Source organism: Schistocerca nitens, chromosome 6 (assembly GCF_023898315.1).
Source record: "Schistocerca nitens isolate TAMUIC-IGC-003100 chromosome 6, iqSchNite1.1, whole genome shotgun sequence".
NCBI lineage: Eukaryota > Metazoa > Arthropoda > Insecta > Orthoptera > Acrididae > Schistocerca > Schistocerca nitens.
The window spans coordinates 496914215-496932428 of NC_064619.1; positions in this window are offsets into that span (position 1 = coordinate 496914215).

Sequence of the window (18214 nt, forward strand, 5' to 3'; positions counted from 1 at the left end):
GGACGTTCTCTCTTTGGATTTTTGCCTGCGGGGATGGTTAAAGGCGAAGTCTACATAGAAAAAGTAAACCTTAGAGCCGATTTGTTCGTTCGGATTATGAATAGTGCAGCACTCATAAAAGAACGCAAAGACGACCTCAGAAGAGCTACACGTGGTGTTATCAAGAGAAGTCAAATGTGCATTGAAGTTGGAGAGGAATTTTTGAAAATCAACTTTGAACGTCTTCATTTGCCTGTGATTTGAGTTTGTTAGGGTTACGTACTAACAGCTGTATCTTTGTCCTCAAGTTCCTCTTGTTAGATCCTGGGGATAGGAACGAACCTGTTAATGTAGCATGCCAGCCTAGATTTCGTCCAAAAGTACTATGGCAATTGGATCTGCATAAGACTTCCACCAGCACACACCAACACTAGAACCGTCTATGACTATATTACCAGACATCGTCTTCACAAACCAATTCCGGTAAATTAACCTACAAAAAACTGGAGGAACGTCTGGAAAAATATCAACAATAAAATTCTACCAAGTAGAGTCAGTGCCGCATGGTGCGACGTTGTAAACGAAACCATACCCACAGCGGAACGGTTATGAAAAATCAAATTGAGACCATCTCCTTACTGCGACAAATGTTGGCTTGTAGACACTGTAGCGCACACCTTCTTATGTGAAAATAGACTCAGAATTTGGAACTGTACTAGGAATAAATTAGCACTATCAACAGAACCGCAGAAAGTCATATACCGATAACTGAAGCTTTACAGCCGGCCGCGGTGGTCTAGTGGTTCTAGGCGCGTAGTCCGGAACCGCGGGACTGCTACGGTCGCAGGTTCGAATCCTGCCTCGGTCATGGATGTGTGTGATGTCCTTAGGTTAGTTAGGTTTAAGTAGTTGTAAGTTCTAGGGGACTGATGACCACAGAAGTTAAGTCCCATAGTGCTCAGAACCATTTGAACCATTTTGAAGCTTTACAACCCGACTGGAAAAGTTACCCGTCCGCAAAGAATAACAGTTATTCGTGGCTTCTGGGTATAAACTTAGAACTTAGAAGAGTACATGTTTTATATTGCAGAATAACATTTTACGCTGAAGAAGAATAACAAATATAACGAACGGTTTCAAATTTTTTTATCTATTGTTTTATGTGGGCTACGGAGAGGTGGACAGTTTTTTTTATTAGAAGAAGAACACTATTCTTCCACTTTTTTTTATTCCTGGAATATTCCTTTACGTTGGTTCTAAAATCAGAACTGTTCTAATTTGGCAAAACCCCTCCGGCTCCGAAATTTTTTTCATTTGTTGAAAAATATATGGCTTCCGTACAGACCTCATATGCACCCAGTGCATAATAACTTAAATTGTGAATATATTTCTGAATGAATGTTTGTTATGTATTTTTCCGTCACCCTGTTCACTGTTATAAGTTATGTTCCACAAGGAACGCACGCCATTGGAGGCGACAATCTGTAATTTATTTTACCTTAATTACTACTTCAATTTTGTTCTACAATTTAAAGGAATATATGAGTAGCAAACATGGAATACATGTGAATAATGCAGCTGCTCAGTGACAGGTATGGGGGAGGCATTGTGGCCAGGCCTCGGATTTTCGACCCCTGCCCTCTTTGCCTCCGCCTACCTGGTGCGGAAAGTCTTCTCAAACTTTTTTTTAAAAAAAAATAGTGCAGTGGTCAGCACGTCTGTCAAGTAAGCAGGAGGTCTAGGTTCGAAGCTCAGTCGGTCACAAATTTTCATCTGCCGTCGTTGCTGTATTTCAACGCGCTGTGACAGTGTGGACGTCGGTCCTTCGATATTTTTTGAGGCGATAGAGGTGATTTGCGAACTTTTGTCTTGCCATCAAAATAACGGGACTCCAACGGCATCCAATCCTTAGTCATACCTTTGTGCCGGCGCTAACCCATGTCATATACATGCGAATTAGATTGTAGTTCATATTTAGTCAAATAACGTATGGTCAGTATACAAGTATGCCGGCCAGTGTGGCCGAGCGGTTCTAGGCGCTACAGTCTGGAACCCCGCGACAGTTACGGTCTCAGGTTCGACTCCAGTTTCGGGCATGGACGTGTCTGATGTCCTTAGGTTAGTTAGGTTTAAGTAGTTCTAAGTTCTAGCGGACTGATGACCTCAGACGTTAAGTCCCATAGCGCCCAGAGCCATTTGAACCATTTTTGAAGTATACAAGTATTTACAAGCAGTAGAAGCAGGATTGCAGCGAACTAATCACTTAACCAAGTGCAACATAGAGTACCTGCGTAATGAGTCATTCCACCTGCATAGCTGAGGGTAATATTTTTTAAGCAATTCATTGCAGAATTAATGTAATATCCGCACGATGATCTCTGTAGTCATACTGTATCATTAGCAGCCCGCGAATGTAGTACTATGTTCGTTAAGTTGGATTACTCAAGCTGAGGCCAAATAAAGTCAAGCGACGACGCCACAACACTATCTCTACATAAGTAGGTAGTCAGCGCTAAATTATGAGCGCCACCATTAACGTTGCTGTAAGCTGTTTGACAGCATAACACCACCACAACTACTGACAACCTGAACCATTATCATCACGCAGTTGTAACTCGCAGTGATTACAAGTTTCTCATGTTTGTCAAGAATATCGGAAAGCGCCTCTGAAGTTCCATTTCCATTACGCCTAGGACGGAGAGAATCCTAAATATCAGTAATAGGTCACCTAGCGAAGAGAAGAGTCCACGTATTGTCTCGAGTTCTCGCAGTTTGATGTTAATGCAGTTCCAGATGTTTTCACACTAACGGGTTCGTTTGGCTATCGGAATGCTCATATGGGAATTATAGAAGTGTAATTGCTAGAACGTTCAACTACCTTAATAACACCTCATTCTGGATTGAATACGACTCGGAAAGCAACGTTAATTAGACGTTTCCAACCATCTCCTGACGTCTTACTGAATGAAGTCTGAAGTGCACGCACAGTTATGTTGCCTGCCGCAAGGATTCTGTGAAGTGCTGTGGCAGCTGGCAGTCATTGCTGAATACAGACATGTGCAAATATCCTCACTGCTCTAGGGGAACTCGTCTTTTTTGCATTTTTTCCATGCCGTAATTAGCACAATAACATAAGGCTTGTTCTGCTGAAGAACTTGATGCCCACAAGTCCTTAAATAAGAACCTCCTAGCGTGAGTAATGCATGAAAGGAAACAGACTTTAGGACAAAAGAATGGACAGCTCCCTGCTTTTTGCGTTTCCGATAGCGCCTACGATAAGAATCTGGTGTCATATTATGTTTCAGAGCCGTAAACTGTTTATTTTTTTACCTCATACTAAAACAAAAGCTATGATATGAGAAGAGTAAATGACTTATATGCTTCTCAGGAACTTAAGTTTTTCGTGTTAATTTTCTCACTTCATTCTAAAACAAGGACGTTAATATGACAAGAGGAAATGAAATATACGCTTCCAAGACATAATATTTCCTTGTGTGCTACTACTGCATACATGAAAGTCCTGCAGTTAATTTTTGTATGTTGGATAAATTTTGATATCACCTCACATTCCTTTGTGAGAAGGTTCCTATTTGCTTAGGATTCAAATAGAGTGGACATTTCATCACTGGTTAATATTCTCATGACTAATGACATGATACTCGTTGCAATTGCTCCATGGCACCTGTGAGTAGAGTCTCACGTTGGTTACTATAAGAACACGCAGGCAGTGATATCCGCTCACTGCAGTCAGAGCCAAGGTGATTTCTTTCTGTTTATGGCGAAGCATCTGCTGCAGTGTCCACGCTCAGCCAACATAAACAAATCGCGGCGGCATTGGGCACTGCTGATCGCTGCGCTTGTCGCAGGCCTCGACAACAAGAGCGCACTCTCTGCTAACGATACTATGGAGTTAATACATCTTACTTAACGTAATATGCAGGACGTGGGTTGGGTGAAAATTCAGTTTGTAACTTCCCATCGCATTAACATACTTTACAGTCATATTTGATGCAATATTTATAGCCGGTTGTCTGTCTAATGTTAATAGTATTGATTCAGATTGAGCATGAACACGAAAACTCACTCACACACACACACACACACACTCACACACACACAAACACACACACACACACACACACACACACACACACACACGCACGCACACACTCATTGATTCCAGTGAGGGTGACAACTACTGTGTCTTGAACAACACATGCACCAGTCAGTTCCTCAGTTGGCGTCGAGTGGATGAGATTTTTCAATTACCTTGCATTGCAAGAATTGTAAGGAGACCCCTGAAAGTAAATGGACTTGTATCCTAAAAAGCTGCGACAAAGCAAAGCTTGACCGATTATCAGATAATTGTCCACATGGGTTTTGTGGACGAGCATACTTTTAGTAGCCGCGCGGGATTAGCCGAGCGGTCAGGGGCGCTGCAGTCATGAGCTGCGTGGCTGATCCCGGCGGAGGTTCGAGTCCTCCCTCGGGCATGGGTGTGTGTGTTTGCCCTTAGGATGATTTAGGTTAAGTAGTGTGTAAGCTTAGGTACTGATGACCTTAGCAGTTAAGTCCCATACGATTTCACACACATTTGAACATTTGAACTTTAGTTCTGCTCCTGTAAATAAACTGTTATCTCGTTAGTTCACATATTTATATTGAAATAACGTATTTGTAATAAGCACATCGGATTATTATTTTCCACAGTGTTTAAGAATTCAGGTCCTGTCATAGATAAGTGATCTATATTCAACAGTCCGATAAAGAATGTGGTTTACACAGTCTAGCATATGATGACAGTCGTGGTCGGATATCCGCATTAAGACTACCTGGCTGAATCCGATTAGAACGATCAGGTATCGAAATGAAATTACAGAAATCGGATAATTTGAACGTCTGTATTGCAACAATGCTTCGCACATAAATTCCTATGATGGAGTAACAGGTAGCAACTGTCTAAGAAAAAGTGAGAAAATGGCTACTAGTAGCAATGTAACGTAATTATAAACCACATTTAAGTGATGGAAATACTGAATCGAACAATACACATCTATTTCAGTGGTGGGAAGATACACCATATCGGATTTGCTGAGACATAATGACAATAATAATAATAATAATAATCGTGTGTGGCGGATAGTGGAAACCCTCCCCCATATGGGTGGCACCGAGGAAATCAAATACTAGGGGTGAACCAAATACTAACACAATCCTGAACGGCTACTCAATCCGTTGAACGCAAAATCCAGACACGTCTGAGTGAAAATCACCGCTACTCTGGTCACCGTCTGTTAGCTCAATGAGCTTGGCTGAAAATATTTGCTTTCAAAGGCTTCAACACCCTCTGGTCCTGTCCGGTCCTGGTATCACCCAAGCACAACCAATGAAACACAAGCAAACGTAAACTATGCAAGCAAAGTCAACTTTATCCCAGGTGGTACACAACCCGGCTGTCGACAGGCGGCAGTTGGATTTTCGGATTCTGGGGAGTCCAGGTTAGCACGACAGAGAATATCGAAGATCTCTGGTAAATTTCCCTACAAGCAAAAAACATGCATTTAAAAGTAAACATCGATACCTTGATCCAAACACGAAAACTAAATAATCTCACAAAAGAAATGGACCGACAAAAAATTCTCATCCTTGCACTTCAAGAACCACGACTAACTGACAATGAAACCGTGCATTAGGGAAACCATTGCATCTTCAAGAGCAGAATACAACAAAAGGTAGCGAAAGGCGTACCAATCTTCGGCATTGCATTTCTCGAACACCGATCTATCAACTCTGTCAATGAAATCACACCGATCGACAATCAAAAGGTTCCAATGGCTCTGAGCACTATGGGACGTAACAGTGGAGGTCATCAGTCTCGTAGAACTTAGAACTACTTATACCTAACTAATCTAAGGACATCACACAAATTCATACCCAAGGCTGGATTCGAACCTACGACCGTAGCAGTCGCGCGGTTCCGGACTGAAGAGCCAAGAACCGCTCGGCCACCGCGGCTGGCCCGTCAACAAGCGACTTATGACTATGGTCATTCAGAGCCCCAGTAAAACATATACACTCATCAATGCACGTGTCCCCACCAACATCGACGGCCGGAGTGTCCGAGAGGTTCTAGGCGCTACAGTCTGGAACCGCGCGACCGCTACCACAGCAGTTAAGTCCCATAGTGCTCAGAGCCATTTGAACCATTTGAACCCACCAACATCGAAAATAAGAAAAACACCGACAATGTTGAAAAATTCTGGAACACACTCGAAAATACCATGAGCAAAATTCACCAAGATGATGTGAAGATACTAATGGGAGACTTCAACTCTCTATTTGGGACAGAAAAAACCTGTAGAAAAATCATTGGTACAAATTCAACACACCGAAACGGTTAGACTAACGTCACACGTCTGACTGACATTTGCCAATTGAACCACAAAAGGATGTCTTCCCACTTTAAGAAAAAACCAGTTCCCAGGTAACATGCTTAGTAACCAGGTGCAAGCTGCTTTTGTTCGCCTTTCGAGAGTTGCTGAAAGCCAGATTTTTAATTCTTTTGTAGCACATCTACAAGCAGGCAGATAAAAACTTAATAAGGGACTCGTAAGACAACGCTCGAGCAAAATTCGTCTTGCTACTTTCAGTAACTCTTAGTGTCAGAGCGAAAACCTTACGGTACTGCCAGATTCATAACGCCACTTTTGTTTTCTGACGACATTTTTGTTGTTGTTGTGAACACACAATTTTATCTATGAAATGTCACATTTTGATAATACTTACGAATGGTACAGGAAATGAAATAAATACAGATCTTTTCGAAGTGTAAAGTCTGTAATATCCTACTAATTCGTGTTAAAATAGGCTCAATCGTCTCACAGAAACTTAATGCTTTATTAAGATAGACTTCCGTCGTGATGTTTCTGTAGTAAGCTGAATTTAATTTGTATTAGTACAGTGAATATTTTAATTGCATTTTCCATTAGTTTACTAAACGCAACAGTAATTATCAAAGAGAAATTAATTAGCAGCAGAATTTTCTTTCACGATATCTAAAACGATATGACAATGCTAAAGTTGTTTACAAATTCTACGCCTGTAGAAACCTACTGTTTCTAACGATGTCGTTAATTCAGAGTAGTTTAAACAGTATTTTCGTCTAGAAATGAATTGCCTTGACGGTTGATCGATCAAGAGTGGGAAAGGTAAAATTTTACAAATATATGACGAGAGGGATAAGTGCTTGAGAGAGGACTTCCCTATCAATACAAGTGACTGAGAGACGACTTTCCTATCAATCTCCTGGATAGTTTTGTCTCTCAAATCAACATAGTGCGTTATCATGAAGTAGTACAGGTGATGTAGTTTTGTTGCTCGATTTTCTTACACTGTGACCGAAAGGTGTCTCAGTTGTTGGCAACAAATTCCAGCTGTGTTGCACACACCCTGGGGGCAGAATTCGTAGCCCAAAACACACTTTTGGATTTATCAGATGTAAAATATTTTGTTCACACTACTCTCTCCTCGAGTTTACGTCTTTTGGTGGGGCTCAGCCTTTCATTGCTTCTTAGGAAGTTAACGCTAAAGGCATCATAACACGTCACCAGTAACAGTTCTGCATAGGAATGCTCGATGAGTGACCTGATGACGTTCAATAATAGTTACTCCGTTGATTTTTGTTGTTTTGAATTAGAGCATGCAGTACTCCTGCACCAGACTTCTGAACATTGCCTGTTGAATGCAAATTCAAGTGGTTCATAATTATGTTAGTAAATTCACTCGATATTTTTATGTCCTTTAAATTACATTTGCTACATGATTCGCATTGAAGACGTAGGAAATGTATGTTATTTGGTCCGGGAAGCACGTTCCAACAGAAACTGATGCTTACATTGACATTTATGTTGCGAATTAGTCGTCTTATCCATCACATGGATAACGAGGATGCTCCGTTTTGCTACAGTTGTTTCATAGCTAACAAGGGAACCTTCCCATCGCACCCTCCTCAGATTTAGTTATAAGTTGACACAGTAGATAGGCCTTGAAAACTGAACACAGATCATTCGAGAAAACAGGAAGAAGTTGTGTGGACCTATGAAAAATATAATCAAACTTAACAAACTGAGTAGTCCATGCGTATGATAAGCAACATCAAGGATAGCTTGAGCTCGGGAGCGCCGTTGTCGCGTGGTTAGCGTGAGGAGCTGCAGAACGAGAGGTCGTTGGTTCAAGTCTTCCGTCGGGTGAGTTGTTTGATTTTTTTATTTTCAGACAATCATCACCACACGTACTGTTTATCAACAAATGTAGGAAATAATCATACAGATGTTCGATAATCGTTCGATCCCTTAAGGAACTTTCCGATGCCTTACTGTTCGGAAAATATTCATTGACATTGTTATTGAAGTCACGAGCTATTTTTGCTGGATTCATATTGCCTACGCAATGCATCTCACGTATTTAATACACCCTCGTCCAAAGTAGCGAACCGTTAACTGCCAGCCAGGGAGCCTCGTTAGCAGGAATACTCTCTCTTCCGTGCGCTGTAGTCGACTGACGTCGTGTCTTTCGATGTTTGTTTAGGTGTAGCGTCATCATACTACGGCGCGGTTACCTCGCATCGGACGGACGGACGGACAGATAATAATTGTCTGAAAATAAAAATTAAACTTTTCACTCGAGGGAAAATTTGAAGGAAGGACCTCTCGTTCCGCAGCTGCTTACGCTAACCACGGGATCACGGCGCTCCTGAGCTCACCCTATCCTTGATGTTCCTATCTTGCGCATGGACTACTCAGTTTGTATATTTTGCTTATTTTTTTCATAGTTCCACACAACTTCTTCCTGTTTTCTCGATTGATCTGTGTTCAGTTTTTCAAGGCCTATCCACTGTATCAACTTATTACTAAATCTGAGGGCGGTGCGATGGGGAAGTTCCCTTGTTAGTGTTATTGTGTGTTGGTGGCGTTGCCAGTTTACATACTGTGCATGTAACTCACAATAAATGCGTTGGATGCCTCCTGTGATCAGTTTACTTGAAAAACGTTTGTTGTCATCGTAATTTATGTAACTGGCTCTCCGACTTCCAATTTGACAATTTGTGGAAAAATTGTTTACCTTGTTAGTCCTAGTTTCAAACATTGTCAGATAGGAAACGTAGGCATGAAGGAGTCTGTAAAAGCAATTAATCGCTATTATAGCAAACTTTTGAATCCACTGGACACTTGAATTCTATATATTGATTCTGAGAGTTTTGTTATTTCTCTTGTTATTTACTGTCCCAATGTCATCCGTGAGAATAAAATTAAAGGCAGTTGGATTAGGTTCCTGATCTAAATACGCTATTCCACAAATTAAAAACTTCCAGTTATTCTTCATATCTTGAAACTTACTACCGTTGACTTTCACTGAAGGAAAGATACATAATAATAAAATGAAATCAAAGATTAGAATGTCAAAGCATAGTGTGAATGGTTAAAATGAAATGAACTAAAAATCATCTTCTTGTCTAAAACACTTTACTCTTCCAGAGAACTTCGGTACCTCTCAAAATTTTTTCAGCTCTGATGTTTAGCCACATGTGGAAAAATTGTGGGTCTCATGATGCAGCACTATTTAGCCGTCACAAAGTAAAGCCTCAAAAATCAGTAAATAAAACTATTCTTGTACAGTTGCTCCGAATCGCATATACCAACCGCCATTTGCTGCGACAACGACTCAAAGTCTATTGGGTATTTGATTTTGCTCTGCTTTTTCGGGCCTCCTTACCTCTCCTTCTAGCCCAACCTTTGTTCTGCAATTACGTCTTCATCGGCGAGCTTCTCCTCAATATTTTTATTTTGTGCTGAACTGTTTTGTACCCTTCTTGCATACACACGTGTGTCACGTATTTTATAGAGACTGAATGAATATATAAGGTGAGTATTTCTTCTCTTATCAAATTAAATATTACATATCTTGCTGTGAATTAATTTGTTTGTCCCCATTCCACTTACTGCGTTTACTTGAAATTATATAAAATATAATTCTGTAAAAAAAAATCGCGTATAGCCTCCTTTGGCTTCCACAACAGCTGGAAGTCTGTGGGCATTGAGCCCACAACTCGAGCCACAGAACTAGGAGATTCAAGTAACTCATTCCAAGCGTCATGAATTTGCTGATTTGTCGTGCGTTGACAAATGGATGGTTCTCACTGAAACGGCGTATCTGCTGATCCTGAGCTGCTGTTGTTTTGCGGCGACGGCCATGAGGCCTCCCATTCAGGTTACCACTCTCTTCCTTTCGTCTGATCCACCTGGCTACCGTCGACTTGTGAAAACCCATAGTTCTTGCTATGTCGGCATTTGAAGATCCCTCTGCATTGAGTTGTATTATAGCGCCCTTGTCTGCCTCAGCCAGATGGGCCATTTAGCGTTGACTGAATGATTCGTCGCGGTTAATATTGGCTGCGGAAACAGCGCTGGCAGGAAACGGACTGCCTCCTCCAAGATGGCAGCCGCAACGCAGTGGCCAAGTATGTGTAACACGGAAATCGATGGCATAAAAGAGAGATCGCAAGCCCGCACCCGTGTCATTACATAGTGGAGCAACTTAGAATCTCTAATTTTTCTCAGAAGGGACTGGTCCAGTCTTGTCATGTCTTATCCTGATAAATATTACATGAAATGAAATGTTTACGTTTTGCATATGCGTCAGGCCTGACGCAAGAAACATTTCTGAAATATCTGAGGCAACCTGAAGAACATTTCGTGAATTTTATCTGTAGAAGGTTGCCTTATAAGAAGGAAAACGTGTTTATCCCCGCTCGCCGTGTTTCCAGGTGGCGCAGTTTACTCGGAGGCATACATAATTCTCGCCGGGCGTAAGAAGCGACTCGACGAGCGAGGGGAACTCGCCAAATGTCGTAGGCTGATTGTCCCGAAACTTTGCTCAGTGAAGGAGAGGACAAAATAAGCGAACATGTGTTTCGGCTTATCTGCAGACACTCGACCGTTTCCAAGAAAAACACGGTCAAAGTTATCAACGCGCTGTTGCTCTAGTGTAGATACCTTCTGCAGCCGAGAACGCAATTGAAGCGGTGGCTCAGTGGCTACCGTCGTTCCTTCTTAACATTGATTCCCGTGTTCGAGACCATATTGGGTTGTTTATTATTTTATTTTCCTGCCTCTCTATCAGAATTATCTACGAATGTTTTTTTCTATGTTGAAATAATGTTGTCATTATTCGCCAATTAACTTTATGTGTAATTAATGAATTAAAAAGTAATAAACGAATGAGACAAGCTGATCTAAAATCATCTGGGCTGCCTCATGTATCGTTATAACCAAATATTTTATAAATGTTAATCTACATTCAGATCCGATGATGGCACCTTTAGTGTGTTGAAACCGATTATCCAGTAAACAATATTTAAGCGATCTTGGCTTCTGAATTATTTCTACAACAGAGTGATCGCCCCACTACGCACTGTGTGTTCCCTTTTTAACTTATTTCTTTACACAGTAAATTAACTGACGAATAACGACAACAGTGTTTCATCATAAATTGGAATAAACATTCGTAGATAATTCAGAGAGTGAGGGAAAAAAAAAGGAAATACCGGGTTCAAAAATGGCTCTGAGCACTATGGGACTCAACTGCTGTGGTCATAAGTCCCCTAGAACTTAGAACTACTTAAACCCAACTAACCTAAGGACATCACACACATCCATGCCCGAGGCAGGATTCGAACCTGCGACCGTAGCAGTCACACGGTTCCGGACTGCGCGCCTAGAACCGCGAGACCACCGCGGCCGGCGAAATACCGGGTTTCGAACTCGCAGCGCAAAGTTCCGAAGTCGCTATGGTAGCCGCAGAGCCACCGCTTCAGTTGAATCCTTACCCGCTAAGAGGTATCTACACTATAGCAACAACTCATTGAACACTTTGACCGTCGTTTTCTCAGAAGCGGTAGAGTGTAAGCAGATAAGCCGAGACACGTGTTCGCTTATTTTGTCCCCGCTTTCACTGAGCGAAGTTTCAGCAAGATCAGGGTATTTCCACGGGAACTTACACAGGAAGAAACCATAGTAATAATGTAATTCAAGGCTCGCAAGAAAAAATTTAAGTGGTCCTTTTTCCCGCACACTGTTAATGAGTGGGACGGTAGAGAAATAACCCTAACCTTCTGCCAGGCACGTAAGTCCGGATTGCCAAGAAATCCTGTTGATGTAGTCATGTAGATGTAACAACGAAATTATGTTTTAATTACGACATGTGACTTTCATTTGATTTAAACATCGAAGTTGTTTGCTGTTTATTTACTTCTTGTTCAATAGTTTCAGCCATATACAAATACCTAGGCGCGTTAAATTGATATTGAAATAAAGTGTCATGCGTGGACCAATAACAATAAATTCCCACCTACTTGTTATAGTACTGCAGTATCTGCCAGCGTCTTCAGAAGTGGATATCGCATACGACGTTCCTAGGGTGTTTATAAATGGATATTGCAGACGACTTCGAAAAAAGTTTGAATGTAGCTTCGTAAAAGTTCCGTGATCAAACGATCTGAGTTGCTGGCGAATATAGTTTATCCTAGCTAGACAGTATATATTATCATTATACATGAGGTGAGTAGGGTTTCGCCGGGTTGCGGTGGCCGAGCGGTTCCAGGCGCTTTAAAAAAAATGGCTCTGAGCACTATGGGACTTAACATCTATGGTCATCAGTCCCCTAGAACTTAGAACTACTTAAACCTAACTAACCTAAGGACAGCACACAACACCCAGCCATCACGAGGCAGAGAAAATCCCTGACCCCGCCGGGAATCGAACCCGGGAACCCGGGCGTGGGAAGCGAGAACGCTACCGCATGACCACGAGATGCGGGCCCAGGCGCTTTAGTGACGAACCGCACGGCTGCTTCAGTCGCAGGTTGGAATTCTACCTCGGCCATGGATGTCTGTGATGCCCTTAGGCTAGCTAGGTTTAAGTAGTTCTAGGTGTAGGGGCTGATGACCTAAGCAGTTAGGTCGCACAGTTCTTGAAGCCATTTTTTGTCCTTTCGTGTAAATTTTCTTTACATAAACCGTCGTATCTTTTGATTGCGTTGACATAGAAGCTCACTTTTTTACTCCACCAAGGGACCGGTTACCGCAAGAAGTGCGATACATTTCCACTTATTATGTCCATCCGTTCTGGAGGTAAACGGGTTTTAAGGGTTGGGTAGACCGACAGACGGTCAAGAAAGTGAGACTAGTAGGGTTCCGTTTTTACCGGTTTAGGTGACGAAATCCTAACAACGAAAACACTGAAGATGAGGGCCGCATAAATAACACCCGCTACTCTTTATTCGAAATGTTCTAGTTGCTGTCGATACATAAGCATATTAATCGTAGCAACGTTTTCGATCCAAATCACGTTTACAGGAATGCAAATAGAATGTATTTGCCTATACACGTGGTAATTCACATCCCAGTATTAATGCCACCGCGTTTTAGAACTGCGAACATTCTCATTGCTAGCTAGCTTAAGAAACACTCCGGCTAATGAACGTTTTCTGTCTGTGGCGAGTCTAGTGGAGAATTCGAAAAAATGCAGAATACGTTTGGCAGCTATGTAGCCGTTTATTTCCTGGGGTGGTGCAGAATTATCCTACAAAATTTACTCTCTAATAACAGTAATTTGTTATTTCGATAATCATCCCGAATGATTGTCACATAAGTGGTGACATAAAGGAAGAAAATTCATGTTTTTGAGTCCGGAAAGCTCTATGCAACAGAAACTGCAGATTTTCATTGCGAAATTGCCTGCTTGTTCATGTCTGGGGTAATAATAGAGGGCTGTTTGCCTGGGTTGTCTGCTAGCATAGTGAAAGGAAGGTCTGATTTGTTTTCGGTTCTAATCTCTATGGAGGCAGGTAGAATATCAGTAAAGCAATTTTAAGAAATTCTCGCGCACCCAATACGTTTTATCGCTACCTTTATTCTGTACTGGCGCTCTGTGGATGTCAATATGACACTCTTGTAGAATTTCATACATGTTACTGCCTACTTTTACCGCTTCTGTCAATAATGGAATTGACTTAAGCGTGGCACTGAATGATTTTTAACTGAATTTCGTTATGAATCTTCACGCATTGCTAAATTTGCACACTTTCATGGTAGGTCAGCAACGGTAATCCAGTATGACTGGTCTGAACGTTGACACAGACCGTTTCGCGGCCGAATGCGGATATTATTTTGCTACTTCGTAACGATCTGGGGTTCTTTGTCTTACTGAAACAGTTAAGTCATCTCGATAAGTTGAAATTCATTTTTATTTGTCCAGTTCATACCAATTAGCGTTACTTCTTTCAGTTCTGTCTTATATTTACGTGTTGTATTTAACACACTAATCAGCATTAATATAGTCTTACAAATTATGGAAAACAGTCTAAAAAAGTTCAGATAGTTTGTCAATTTCACGCCTGTGCATAGTATGTTGGTAGCACTTCGTCGCCTTGCCTGTTATGCTGTGTAGCAGACTTTAAAGCCGTGCGGATCAGCATAACGAAAAGGCGAGGGGTCTCGCTCGTTTTGTCCACGACTGTACATGTACAGACAAACAAAACAAATGATTACAATTTCAGAAAAATTGGATGATTTATTCAAGAGAAAGAGTGTCACAAATTGAGCAAGTCAGTAATGCATTGGTCCCCCCCCCCCCCCCCCACACACACACACACACTTTGGCCCTAATGCCGCAATCACTTATTCAGTTTGGCATTGATTAAAAGTTGTTGGATGTCTTCTTGAGAGATATGCCAAATTCTGTCCAATTGGCATGCTAGATCTTCAAAATCATGAGCTGATTGGAGCATCCTGCTAATAATACTCCTAACGTTCTCAATTGGGAGAGATCCCTGTCACTGCTGGCCAGGTCAGGGTTTGGCAAATACAATGACAAGCAGTAGAAACTCCATGTGTGAGTGGACATTGTCTTGCTGAAATGTAAGCCCAGGGGGCTCACCATGAAAGACAACAAAAGGGGGTATAGAATATCATTGCATACTGCTGTGCTGAAGGGTGCTGTGGATGACATCCAAAGGGATCCTGCTACAAGATGAAGTGACACCTCACCAGAGTATCACTTCTGGTTGTCAGGCCATATTGTGGGAGACAATCGGTTGGTATCCCACCGACATCTGGGGCATCACCAGACTCATCCTTGCTGGTCACTCATGTTCAGTTCAAAGCAAAGCTCATCAATGAAGACCATTCTAATCCAGTCATCAATGAAGGCAATCCTAATCCAGTCAATGGCATTCCAGGCTGAATGTACCTGTCGCCACTGCAAATGGTCTTGTCAGTGTACAGAGGACTACGGTAGTTGGCACAAGGGGTGCCGTGAGCTTAGCCCCTTTCTGTGAGCCATCTGGCTATGGTCATTGAAGCACCAGTTACACATCAGATTGATGATAATGATTGAGTTAGAGCTCTAAGTCCCTCTTGGACAATTGCACAGTCCTCACGTTCTGTCACTTCTCTAGGTCAACCCCTTGCTTCTTGATGCTGTGCTTGGCCATGGTCCACTCATTTTTGCCAACACTGTTGAATAGTGCCATTGTTCCTATTCAGATTTCAAGCAATTCATCGATTACTCCAACTGGCTTCTTTGAGCCCAACTACATGTCCTCTCAAAAATGCTGACATTGCAGCTATGGTTCACATGCCTGTCTGCGAGGCACAGTTACTGTCCTACTGAGTACATGGCATGAAATTTGTAAAGATCTTGTGATCAGTTATTGAAATGCCCTCTGTTTACTGTCCCTGCCATCTGCATGGTGACTTTGCACTGCAGCATTGTACATTCGTGCATCTGCTGCCTAAGTATACGTTTTTGCATTTTCTGTTGATGCCTGCATAAATATCCATTGTGACCAATTTGCATAACTCCTTCATGGTGCACTGTCCCTTACCCTTTCTTTTTCTTTCTTGAATGTATTTAAAGGGGAACAGTGCAAGCTATGTGAACAATGGTGTAATCTTTTGTGGTCATGCAACTAGACAGTGCTGCACTTTATGCTTCTCCAAAGCATTACAAAAGTTGTGCAACTGTTTACTGTGATTCGTATAAGTTGCATTCCATGAAGGAACTTGTGTTAGAGACGCTGAGGACAGTGTAGATATCCAAGTGTTCCACTGGATTCCAACATCAGGAAGCAGCACTGGAGACACCAGGTATGTCAAAACATCTACATCACCATAGGTCCAATTAGGCAACGTAAAAGCAGTCACCTATACAGATAGGGAGCAGAATACAAGTGGTACGTTGTTCTCAAAGTCTAGTTGATACTTCTGCTCCATGTACCCTGGAATAACAGTTCTCCAAGAAGAGCTGCTGGACAGCTGAATCCCGGTGAGCTATAGACCTTGGTCTTGAATTGTAGAAGCTCCCTCTTAGCAGGCAATTCAGGAGGACAACGGTTCAATCCCGCATCCAGCCATCCTCATTTAGGTTTTCCGTGATTTCCCTAAATCACTCCAGGTGAATGCTGGGATGGTTCCTTTGAAAGGGCACGGCCGACTTCCTTCCCCGTCCTTCCCTAATCCGATGAGACTGATGACCTCGCTGTTTGGTCTCTTCCCCCAAACAATCCAATCCAAAATCTTAGCAGACAGGCCTGCAAGTAGTTTGTTGATGACACTCATTTTGTTAATATGTTTCTGTGTTCCAGCATGCATGTAGAACCCTTGTCTCTAGGTTGCCTTTCATACTTCAGCCCTCCATATGGTCTATACTTATCCTTAATTATTATCCAATTTACCAAATCACAACTTAGCAGTTTCACTATGTAGTGAGTTCATATTAAAAATTGATTGCATCATCATAATTTCCAAGTTTGGACAGAAAATCATGTATAAAACTATTCCTATCTTCAGAGTGTGCAGCAACAGAAAATGTAGTTCTTTATTTATTAGTGAGTTATCCTAGTGTCACAGAAAGAAAGAATTGCAGGCAAACAAAATGGCAAACTAGTTATTATCTTGGCCATGATTTTGTAGTTCCTGTCACCATCTTGGATTTTGTGGAACCACAATAAAATGGATAAGTCCTTGTAATCTCTATGTATGGCCAATAATTGCAAAAATTCTCATGTGATGATATTGCAAGCGATGCTGCATGCCCTGTGGAGTAACAGTTAACATCACTGGCTGGCATGCTGTGAATCAATTCAGACCTGATCACTAGCAAATATTTGCTATTTAGTATTTATCATTTCTAGCAAGTTCTCAAAATTTATTATGTTTTTAATGTTTGAAAATTCTGGAATATTCTGTTTTTGTATAAACAGTACTACTCTCTGTCCACAAGTTCTGTTCTGTCTGTACATTGATGTCAGTCATATAGATGCTGTCAGTGCTAAGTGTTGTATTACTTTGATGACTCTGCTTTCAAATTTGGATTTAATTGTGTTTTACGATGTGCCACTGTTTGGTGGAGAAGCCATGTACTCTAAAACGTCTACATCACAGTGACACCAATTACACAATATGAAATCTGTACATTGTTAACAATGGAGGAAGATTAGGGTTTAATGCCTCCACTTTGTGTTCTCTGGCAAACTTTCTTACAAAACTGTAATGCAAGCTACACACCCCATGACTACAGCACAGCTGATGAACAATTACTTGGCTTTAGACATCATTGCTGTTTCCATGTGTATACAGCTTCTAAACCAGACAAGTATGGGGTGAAAATAGTAACCCTGTGTGACAGTAGAACTTTTTATATGATCTATGCAATTTCCTACATTGGGAAATATAATATTATGAAAATGTTTGGATATATGGAAATAATGAGATTAATTTTTCGGCACTCAGGCAAGCACAATAAGCTGGGCTATGACTGTAAATGGATTCTCATTAGTTCTGCATGGACGAAGTAGTCTTTCTCTTGTTGTAGATTTATGCTTACCAATTAATAATACTACATCCGATCACCATACCCATCTACAAAATCTTGACCGTGTCCATGATATGGGAATTGGATCACCGTGATAACTCTGAAGTAGACAGGTGGGCTTCTTCAATTCTTCTATATTGCAGTACTACTTGAAATAATAACTCAATTTTTCACTAACGAAATACGAATTTATTATTTCTTCTACACACATCAAAAACACAGACTTTTCACTTACAAAATGGCTACCGCCGATTACACTCTAAAATAATGTGCGTCTATCCTCATTCATTAGCAGAGAGAGAGTT